Raw genomic sequence first — 12,492 nt, 5'->3', positions numbered from 1 at the left:
TTTAATATTAGATTATTAGATAAATCCATAACATATTAAGATAATAGTAATTTATTACTTTTTCCTTCTATAAATATTAAATATTGATATCAATATCTTACTGGTTACTTGTTTTGCTCTTTAGCCTTCAATTCACATACATTTCAAAGTAATTTTGAGTTCACAAGAAACAAACTTTTTTATTTGTATTGCACCTTTGCACTTGTATAGTTCTTTTCTTTAGAATTACTACTAGTGTACTTGTCCGCACTTCACGCGGCTATAAAAAGATATTAAATTTATTTTAAAATAATTAATAAATGATATAATAAAAGATATAAGTACAAATTAACTTACAATTCTGATATTATCTATTTAGAAAAATTGTTAAAAATCTCATGCTGCATTTTCAATTTAAAATTGCTGGAAAAAAAAAATGAAAACATAAAAATTGATATGAAAAGCTTCAATTAAGTAACAATTTAATTATCATAGTTTCATACTAAATTCAATGATTCTTATAGTAATATTATTGGTTCAACCAACAATACTAAATTTACTTGATCATAAATTACATGACTTTTTTTTTTTTTGTATAAATGACTCTATAATAAAAAATAAACAAATCAAAATATATTTGTGCTAAATCATGGTGATAAAAAAAAATACTTGAATTAAATTCGAACATATTTATACCCGAGATTCAAAAGTTAGAGAATTTTTTTTCGATGATTGATGCTCGTACTAGCATTCATTTACTACATATTTGTGTCACATAATATCCATTAATATTAAAAAATATATATATTTAAACTTTCATTCTTATAGTATGCATTGCGAGAAGAAAGAATTAAGTTGCTATTGTGAAACACTGTCATTGAGGTTTTACTTTTACAATAAAAATAAAATAAAATTAATCACATAATTTATCATATAGAGATTATCAGTAGTGAGAAGAAATATTTTTAAAAAAAGAATACGTGTATGCAACGACAAAGATGTAGAAAAAGTACCAAGAGTTGAATAATTTTTTACAACACTAATACAATTGTTCCTATTATTACAGTATTATTGTGGTAATTATTATACATGTCTCAAAATAGGTTTTTTATAAGTGTCATTTTAAGGAGTTGTAAATTTGTATATTAAATATTTAAAGGTTATGAATATGAAAGGTTAGGATTTATAGACATTACTAAATTAATTAAGATTTAAATTTATGTAATTGAAGAGGTATGAATTAAGAAGATGATTTTATAAAATAAAATAATTGAAAAAGATTAGAAACAATGTCAATTATTTTATAATATGATTTTTGGCTTTTATCGTTATTGTGTTTAACTTTTCTCTTTTTTATTTATTAATTTGTGTACTATATATTAATTCCACGTTAGTCTTGATTTATTATTTCAATAAAACCTGAAAAGTGAATCATCCACTCTCTTCCTTAACCGATTAGAAAATAAATTCATTTCTAACAAATTAAATTATATGCTTACACTTTGTATAAAATATATGTATATAATTTGTTTGGATGGAAAGTGCAATAACATATAATATTAGATTTCTCTTCTTTTTTTTCGTCTTCTTCCATATTTTTCATTGAGGTATCAATTATATTCTTTTAATTGTTTATATGACACAATTTTAGAGCTTGTCATTTTTAATTATTACGTAATAATAATAGAAATGTTTATATGTAATTCACACAAAGAAGATTGATTATATATATGACTTTTCTTTAACACTTTAAACACAAATTTGTTATTAAGAGAACTAAATGACAAAATTTAAATTTTTTCTTAATCAATAAGAGAGTTAAAAATAAATTATTTTTAGTTCTTTATATATATATATATATATAATCTCTAATTTTAGTATACATATAAGTTTTATTATTTTTATATTAAAATTTTATAATGCCTCTAATTATAAGATAACAATATGAAATATTAAATGATATCATGAACCCAACTTTTAACATAATTTAGGATTTGTGATCATTAAAATCATGAAAGTATGGAAAATAAAGATAATTAAATATCAAATAATTTTATGAACATGACTATATTAATATAATTTAGAAGTTATATGATCATCAAATGTCATGAAAGTAAGAAAAATAAAAGGCAATTAAAATTTTCTATTAAAGAATATGAATANNTTATAATGCCTCTAATTATAAGATAACAATATGAAATATTAAATGATATCATGACCCCAGCTTTTAACATAATTTAGGATTTGTGATCATTAAAATCATAAAAGTATGGAAAATAAAGATAATTAAATATCAAATAATTTTATGAACATGACTATATTAATATAATTTAGAAGTTATATGATCATCAAATGTCATGAAAGTAAGAAAAATAAAAGGCAATTAAAATTTTCTATTAAAGAATATGAATAAATAAAGGAGTAGTAATTGGCATATTTATCTTTGTACAATAATAAGAAATATATAAACAAAAAAAATTGTCAAGAAAAAGAGAAAAAAAAAATGTCATATCACTTTTCTTCTAGATAATTTATATGTTGGTAAAGTAAGTAGATTGAGAGAGACAAATAGTTTTACTAAATTATTTTTATCCTAACCAAATACTTTCACATTTTGAGTTCGGACCCAACAAATTATAATAGTGATCTCTAAAAATCTCAAAACTTGAAAACTTCTAACAATAATAATAAAAAAAATCAAAATATGAAGATTGCAAAGTTACATATTAATAATCAAATTTTCTATGAATTAAACTGTATCTTGAAAATTACAAATCAACTTTACATTCTCGTGTTCTATCATTATAATTAATAAAAAATGATCCATATAACTACAAAATTATCTACATACTTTCTTGAGTAGCATAAATGTATATGTTGACTCCCTTTTCTACTTTTTTTTTTTCAAAAATATCTTGACTTGAAAACACGATAAGTTAACCTTACAACAACACAACAACAACAACAAAAAATACATAAAAATAAAGTTAACTAATCAAGTAAAAACTTTAAAGAATATTCAATTATGAGTTGAAGAGGAAAGAAGGACCATGCTCTCAACACAACATAATCAATTCTTCAAAACCTACAAAAAGAAGAAGAGAGTAAAAATAATCAGATTCTTTAGAAACTACAAAAATAAGTAAAAAAAAAAAAAAGAAGAATCTAAGAAACCACAAAGAGAAGCAAAAGAGAAAAAAATCACGTCATTTTCTAAAAAAAAGTTCATGTTTTGTATCATCTAGAATCCAAAAAAATAATATTAAATATATAATTACAATAGAAAAAAATGATAATTATAACATTTTACCTCGTAAAATCCAACTATGTCAAGCATTATTTATTATACATATCCCTCCTGCAAAATAAGATCAAAGAAGACAAAAAATGACCAACCAAAGAAACACAAGATGAAGAATAAGAAAAATGAAAATAAAATAATCACCATACATGTCTCAAGATAAGTTTTTATAAGTGTCACTTTAAGGAGTTATAAATTTGTATATTAAATAATATGAAGGTTATGAATATGAAAGGTTATGACTTATAGATATTACTAAATTATTTAAGATTTAAATTTATATAATTGAAGAGGTATGAATTTAGAAGATGATTTTATAAAACAAAATAATTGAGAATAATTAGAAAAAAATGTCAAAAAACCACAAAAAAAGATAAATAAGATCGTTGACCATTGAGAGGTGCCACATCACATCTTTTTTATCTAGCTTTATATATATATATATATATGATTGTTTCTATTTTATGAGCATTTGTAAAGTTATATTATTGTCCTATCGTGTCAAATTATTGGAGAAGTCATATATATTTGTTTTATGAGCATTTTCTTATTTGTTAAATTGGAAACCGAATCGTTAAGGACTAAAACCCGATAAATCAAATTGGTTTGGTTATTCGTTTAGCGTATTTAAAAACTGAAAAATAATAAACCAAACTTATAATAGATAAAACCAAACGGAACCGATCGATGCGCACCTCTAGCCAGTACAATTTGGCAGAGATGGAGCTAGGATCGGAGTGCTAGTGATTAGACTGACTCATCCTTAACCAGAAGTCTCAGATTCGAACCATGTGCATATTATTGGAAGCGTCACCCTCCGAATGAGCATGTGCGGTCCGGATTTAATCGATGCTTCGATACAAGCTCCGGACACCGAGTAAAAAAGCCAAAATGTAATATGTAGGGGACCACCCCACTCACCCCCACTCCCACACCCCTACCCTACACCCTCCTGGTGGTAATTTACTACTACTATTGCACAAGTAGAGAGCTACAGAAACACTCAACGTTTGTTTCCTTGTATGAGCTGAAATCCCGAGACTTGTACTGACGAAAGGTACTACACTGTAGCTTAACAAAGATCCTTTTAGCCAATTACATATACTTTACCTACTACCTAATCACAATTTAAAAACCAAAATATGACTTTGATATTATAATAATCCTTTCGTCGCAATTTATATGATTGTGATGTACTCTAATGAAGACTTGTGAATTTTATGATCCTAAACTAGATATACATAAAAGTTACTGAGTTCGACTGTGTCGATCATATCTGGGCTAGTGTTTAGGTATATAAAAAAATGTATCACGTAAATTGAGACAGACAAATTAAGAATCTTGTAAACCACATTAGGTGCTGCTAGAGTAGAGACTACACTAATAAAGTTAGATGAATAAACTGTGTAAAAAGATTTTGGGAAATCTGAATTTAAAGAAAGAAAGAAAGTGCCAATAGCTAAACTCTAAAGTCGATCCCCAATATAATATACATACATAGATACATAGAGTCAGCTTGCAAACCCACATTTTCTTAGGGATATGTTTAAAGCTGCTGCATGCTTCCCCCATTCATATTATTTTTCTTTATTTTCGTCATTAATGTATATTCAGACACCAGGTGGAAAACCAAAAAAAAAAAAAACACTCCCTAACAAAGGCGACTTCGTACATACTTAGGGGAACTCAAACTTGAGACATTTAGTTAAGGATGATGGAGTACTTACCACTCGACCACAATTCTTGTTGGTAAACATATTTATTTCAATACTCTATCTATTTGAATTAAGGTTAATTATTTTTTAGTTTATTTAAAAAAGAATATCAAATTTATATTTAGTAGTGAAACACTCTTTATATTTCAATATGTATTAAACACCATAAGATTCAATGGCCATTTTTATTACGCTACACGTATTATTAATTTCAAATCACAATATTTATAAGTTCTTGTTATTTTCTTATATATATTTCATCCCCAAATGTATAAAATGAAATGGAAAGAATATTATTATAGCATATAAAATATAACTAGAAATACCTTATCTTAATAAGTGTGAATAGTTAAATTTATGTTTTAAAATAAGGCTTTAAGTTTGTACAACGATGAATCATTTTATTGAAGATAATAAAAAATTTAACTTAAGTAATTATTTTTTTAAATAGGTCAAAAAATGAATGTATGTCCCATAAATTAAAATAAAAGACGTAAATTATACTATTACTGAAAAAATAATAATTACATTTTATTGATGTACATAAAGTCAAATCTTTTTCCCCATTGCATATTCAAGTAGAAAAGATTGGATCTAACAGTATACCATAGACTTTTGTACATTAGGTTATGATTTGTATCTTGACTTTAATTTCTGGATCATGACACTTATACCCCCCTGCCAAACAAGTCATTACAGTAATTTCACTGTTTTTCACTTCAATTGGACATGGTTCTTGATAACCAAAACATAAAAATCTTTAACCGGTTTGGTTGTTGTCGAATTGGTTCGATTTTAAGAAAATATAATGATATTTCTCTTCTTTCATCTTATAATCCGTTAGTAATCTTTATCATGGTGGCTATAATCAGAGGCGGATCGGAGTCAAGTTTTTGGATTCAAAATTTTTGCCCTGTCAAGTTATTTAATTTTAAATTAATAATTTGTGTATATTGAATGAATTTCTAAAGATAAATACATAATTTGAATTAAAATTCTTAGATTTGGTTGAATCCGTGTCTCAAAGGCTAGCTCCGCCCCTGACTATGATCTTCTTGGATCATGGAGAAAATGTATTAACATAAAGAGTCTTCTTTTACAAAATTTAAAATGATAGGTCTTTTATAAACTTACGGAATCCCATAAACTTATAAAGGGTCAATTTTTAACTTTAAAAAAAATGGAAATCGTGTTTATTTGGAAAATTTGGAATTTTATGAGTTCAAATTATGATCTCAAATCATAGTTATAAATGCTGACTTGAAATCATAACTTCATATCGTATGTTCAAACACAAACTTAAAAATAACTTATGAATAACCATTGTAGTACTCTTTTGCGTTGTTGTGCTAAGGATCCGTCATAATTAATTTCTCTATTTCTAGAAAAAAAATAAAAATTACGTAGATTCTATTTATAAAATTATACTGACTATGTTACATTATTGTTGATATAACCTCAGTAGTACTAACACAATAGTTAAACTGGAGTTGGATTTGAAAAATATCCAGTAAACTAATGTAACCTCTACAATTAATGTACTACTAAGTACTAAGAATATTTTTATTCTAAGAGTTTTAATTCTTTCTCACGTGTAAATATTTTTAAACTCACTCTCCCACGTACTCTCTAGCAAAGACAAATTTAATATTTTTATAACAAGAGTAAACCATTTAAAAATTTGAAATAGTCATTTATCCTTATCTTTTTTTTTTAGGTAAAATATTTAGCATTTAACCACACATACAATTTAGTTTTTCTAAAGCATGAATATCCACAAATAATATTAAATCAATTGTAATAAATACGTATATAAAATATTCAATTTGGCAAAAAAAATCATGTGTTCACTAGCACCATATCCTTTTTAGAACATGAATATCCACAAATAATATTAAATCAATTACAATAATACGTACAAAAAATAATCAGTTTGACGATAATCGTGTGTTCACGAGCACCATAAATTGTCCTATAAATCCACCTATGCTCTCTGGTTAGTGACTAGTGAGTAGACATAAGATTCAATGGTAAATCCAGAAACACTTTTCCAAATTCTGAAAATAAAAACTCACACGTACACATATAAATGTTTAATTGACCATAGAATAATTTCCAATAAGAGACTAAATTCCAAAAATTGAGAGTGCCAATACATCTATACTTCATCAAGAAATAGATACCCTTTATTAGTACAAAAAATTTGTATTATATTGCTTTGGTTTTTTAAGATGCTTTGCCCAATATATATTGCCCTTCTTCAATCATACCCAAATTAGCTAAAAGTTCACCTCTTCTCCCCCAACACTTGCTTACACTTTTTTATACTCACTTTATTGTAAGTACTTTTTAGTTGTATTTATTTATTTTCACATTTCATGTGTTCACAAATTTATAATTAGAAGAGAAAGGATATTAATAAGGGTGTGTTTGGCATGAAATTAGAAAATGTTTTCTTGGAAAATATGAGTAATAAGTAAATTTTTTATTTATAGTATATTTTCATAGTGAGCAAAAATATTGTCTTATATAAAAATATAGTGAAAATCTTGGGTTGGTTTGGGGGTGGGGGGGGGGGGGGGGNGTTTAGAGGTTGGGTGGGGCACTAGGGCTTCCATGGGCGACCTAAAGGAATCCCCTTCGTCAGAAAATTGCATATTGTATACATATAAGGCAGTCAAAATTATCTTTATGTATGCACAATAGATGTTGAATCTCTTTAATTAAGCTCTTTTTGTGTTTACTGTTTGATTATCTTTATATTTCGAATCTAGCTCCTTATAAGGGAAAATCCTAATTAATGTCATCACTTAGGGAGGCGGGTGTAAGGAAACGATCGGCATATAATGTCAGTTGTGAAACTTATTTTCATACTTTGATTGCAAAACAATAATGTTATTTTCTAATTTCAAAGAAACTTGTTTTCCGATTTAAGGGTGTGTTTGGTACGATCGAACATATATTTTGATAATTTCTTTTCAAGAAAAAAAAACTCTTTCCTACCAAACAAGCCCTTAAGTTGATAGATACATGTCTTAGAGAAACATTTATAGTGGGTTCACTTTAATTTATGCATGCAAAGCTATTGGTAGTCAAAGCTGCAAAACATTTTTGCAAGAAATAGTGCTTCTTCACATCTAATGTTTATCAACTAACGGGCTGACTATTTTTGTGAAAATTTTACGTACGTTTTATACACATGCACCCCAACAAACATGTAAATTTTTGTTACAACAATATTGGTAAAAGATGATTGTGAATAGGGGCGGATCTAGGAGGGGGCGAGAGTGTTCATCTGAATTCCCTCGATAAAAATTTACATACAAATATATTTTTAATGTGTATATATATAGATTTTGAATCTTCCAAACATAAGATTAGAGGTTGATTTACTAGTTTAACAGTTCAAATAAATATGCATATTTTTTTTGTCTTTTTCAATATATTCACCCAAAGATTATAGTACTACAATTGAGTAATTAAAAGAATGTCAAAACAAAGGGAGAGGAGTGCATCAATTACGGCTAAAAGGTCCAAATTCAAAATATCGAGTGTGTGAACAAAATTTTAAATCGAAAGATAATTAAAAGTAGAAGTTTCACTATAAGCATAGTAACATTATCGATAGTATACGTTTTTCTTTGGAAAACCCTAAGATACCATGTAATAGCCTTAGCATTCTATAGTTTAAACTCGTAATCTTCTAATCACGCTGATAACTTTTCTCGTTACTCAATGAAGAAAAGGAGGAATGAGTTATAATTTAATACTATAATGAAGATCTACATTGACCAATGGAAACAAGTTGGGATTCAAACGAAATTCAAGACGAAAACGACTAATCATTTGCCACAAGATATCATTGTGGTTTCAAAATTGATGTCACGCCTTTAATCAATCATTATCATGCATGCATCTTCATTTTTATTTTTTATTTTTAGGGGTTTTGTACCTACTAAAATATAACCCTTGTTACATCCTTATCAAATATAAAAACAATAATATATATATCGTATACATGTTTTATATGTCTGTATATATTATTATATTGTCTTACACAATTTGTGTTTTATTGCTGAAGTTTCATCTAATAGATTGTCCTTTATGAAACTGACATATATAGTTTTGAGTTTCATTATATATATATATATATAATACCTGCATATTATGTTATTAGGGTTTAAGTTATATATATACATCCTTAGTTATGAAAAAAAAAGTATGGTGGAAACGTCTCTACCCAATAAAAATAGGGGTAAGGTATGCATACTTCCTATATATCCAGCCTAGACCCCTCTTGTGGAAGGATCACACTGAGTATGTTATTTTTATCGTTATATAAGTTATTAAAAAAAATTACTGTCTAGTCTCACTCAAAGGATATCTAAGATATCTCTCATTAAAATGTGGGATTTATAATCTTCAAAATAATACCTTAAATATGACCTGATAATATGATAACTTTTGACACTCTGCCTGTTGTAGATTACTTCAACTCTATTATATATGGTTTTTCCATATGCCTAAGTTATGGTGCCTAGTTTGGCAGGTAATTTGGTAAAATAATTGAGGTACGTGCAATCTCTCCATTTTGATTAATGTAGATCACCATATGAATTCAATCGTTCATTTTATGTGAACCTATTTGATCAGACACATGAATTCAAGTAAAGAATTAAACGTGTTGATCGGTCCATGGCTTTATTGTGTAAACAAAATCATATTATTTAAAAGTAAAATGAGAAGTTTCATGTTAATATAAATTATTTTGAGTAAATTTTAGGTTTAGAAAACATAAAAATCATAGTTATATGCTATAGCTATAGTTTACATAATTGCGTTCCATAGCAAATTTTATGTTTGCTATGGAGCATCAGCTCTGTATAAAAATTACAGGCAGCTTTGATTTGTATAAAATCATAGACACCTGATTTGTATAAATCGCAGCGATTTGTATAAATCGGGTGTCTATGTCTATGAAAATTACATTTGTAGATGTATATGTTCTTTATGTTTGTATATCTGCATAAAATTTGAATTTGTATACAATTGAATCGAAATAAAACATTTGTATATCAAATATACAACACAAATTATACATTGTAATTTGTATAATTTGTGTTTGTATAAAGTGAGAAAGGCAAAAAGAACTGGTAGAGGAAGATCTGTATTTGTATAATTATAAGTGTATAGGACGGAAATATATATATATATGTATTTATATTTGTATATACAGTTTTCTCTCACTTTATACAAACACAAACTCAATTTATACATTTGTGTTTGTATAAACTGAGAGAGGCGAGGGAGAGTGACGAGTGAGATCAGGGAGAGTGGCGAGGGAGAGTGACGAGTGAGATCAGGGAGAGTGGCGAGCGAGATTTCTGGGGAGAGAGGCGAATGACAAGTGTTTGCTACAGATTATAATTAAATGAAACTGTAGTTATAATATTTAATTTAAATTAATAGTTTGTTATTTTATACAATTTTCCCAATTATTTGAGTTTTCAATCAAATATATACAGAAAGATAATTTCCCTTATTTCTTTTGAACTTTGAATCAGGTGAAGCCCATGAAAGGTGAATTTGGGCTTTATTAACAGTTTCATCAGTGAGCCTATTTTACTTGTGCTAAAGGATAGGCCCAAAAGGATTCCCAAGCCCCTTTCTCCAAAAAGGGCCGTGCTTGTGTTGTTGGACTAATTTGTTGTATGTCAATACTCAATACTAACAATGAATCAAGGGAAAATTACGCGGTTAAGCAAATTTATACTGCTTAATTACTCATCATAGCTATAGTTTGCTATAATTACCACTCATGACTAACATTATACATTAATTACGCGGGCTAACTTCGAGTTTGTATAATTAGTCACGTTTGTATATGTATAATTCGCTAGAATATACAAATACATATGTATAATATACAATTATCTAAACTATATACATATACAATTCACCTCTCTCCCACTCTCTGCCCTCTCTTGCTCGCCTCTCTCCTCCCTCTCCCAATCTCGTTCGCCTCTCTCCTCTCTCCCAATCTCACTCGCCTCTCTCCTCCCAATCCCAATCTCGCTTGCTATATATACACATATATATGTATAATATACAATTATCTAACCTATAAACATATACAATTCACCTTTCTCCCACTCTTAGCCTCCTCTCTCTCGCCTCTCTCCTCTCTCTCCTAGTCTCGCTCGTCTCTCTCCTCCCTATAACATATAGCTACGAAGTGTAATTATCAAATTATAGCTATGGAGAATAATTGAGCTATTTTTGAGTGGCTATATGTGAAAGTTCCCCATGAATCAATACACAAATTTGGGCGGAGTCAGATAGAACTAAGGCGATTCTTTTGAATTTTTTTTGGAAAAAATTACTTAAATACACAACATTTCTTTACCTATTCTCAATATTTCCCTACTCTTTTACTAAAATACAAAAATCCCTTATTTTCCCCCAATTTAACTTAACCGGATACTTTATTAGTTTAAGTATCCGCCCGTTACTAATTAAAGTATCCGCGCTGCTATATTATGCATCCACCCGTTAATTAAGTATCCGTGTTGCTAACAACTTAATAATTTAAGTATCCGCCTGTTATTAATTAAAGTATCAGCGCTGTTATATTATACATCTGCCCGTTAATTAAGTATCCGTGCTGCTAACAACTTAATAATTTAAGTATCCGCCCGTTATTAATTAAAGTATCCGCGCTGCTATATTAAGTATCCACACTGCTATATTATGTATCCGAAAAACACTAATAAAAGGGATTTTTGGTAATTAATGAAAGAGTAGGGAAAGGAAGTAATTTCTTTCTTATACTATGTCATTTGCCTAATTTTTACNGTGAGATCAGGGAGAGTGGCGAGGGAGAGTGACGAGTGAGATCAGGGAGAGTGGCGAGCGAGATTTCTGGGGAGAGAGGCGAATGACAAGTGTTTGCTACAGATTATAATTAAATGAAACTGTAGTTATAATATTTAATTTAAATTAATAGTTTGTTATTTTATACAATTTTCCCAATTATTTGAGTTTTCAATCAAATATATACAGAAAGATAATTTCCCTTATTTCTTTTGAACTTTGAATCAGGTGAAGCCCATGAAAGGTGAATTTGGGCTTTATTAACAGTTTCATCAGTGAGCCTATTTTACTTGTGCTAAAGGATAGGCCCAAAAGGATTCCCAAGCCCCTTTCTCCAAAAAGGGCCGTGCTTGTGTTGTTGGACTAATTTGTTGTATGTCAATACTCAATACTAACAATGAATCAAAGAAAAATTACACGGTTAAGCAAACTTGTATTACTTAATTACTCATTATAACTATAGTTTGCTATAATTATCACGTATGACTAACATTATACATTAATTACGGGGGCTAACTTCGAGTTTGTATAATTAGCCACGTTTGTATATGTATAATTCGCCAGAATATACAAATACATATGTATAATATGCAATTATCTAACCTATATACATATTCAATTCAC

Source organism: Solanum stenotomum, chromosome 6 (genome assembly GCF_019186545.1).
Source record: "Solanum stenotomum isolate F172 chromosome 6, ASM1918654v1, whole genome shotgun sequence".
Lineage (NCBI taxonomy): Eukaryota > Viridiplantae > Streptophyta > Magnoliopsida > Solanales > Solanaceae > Solanum > Solanum stenotomum.
Note: the sequence above shows the minus strand (reverse complement) of the source record.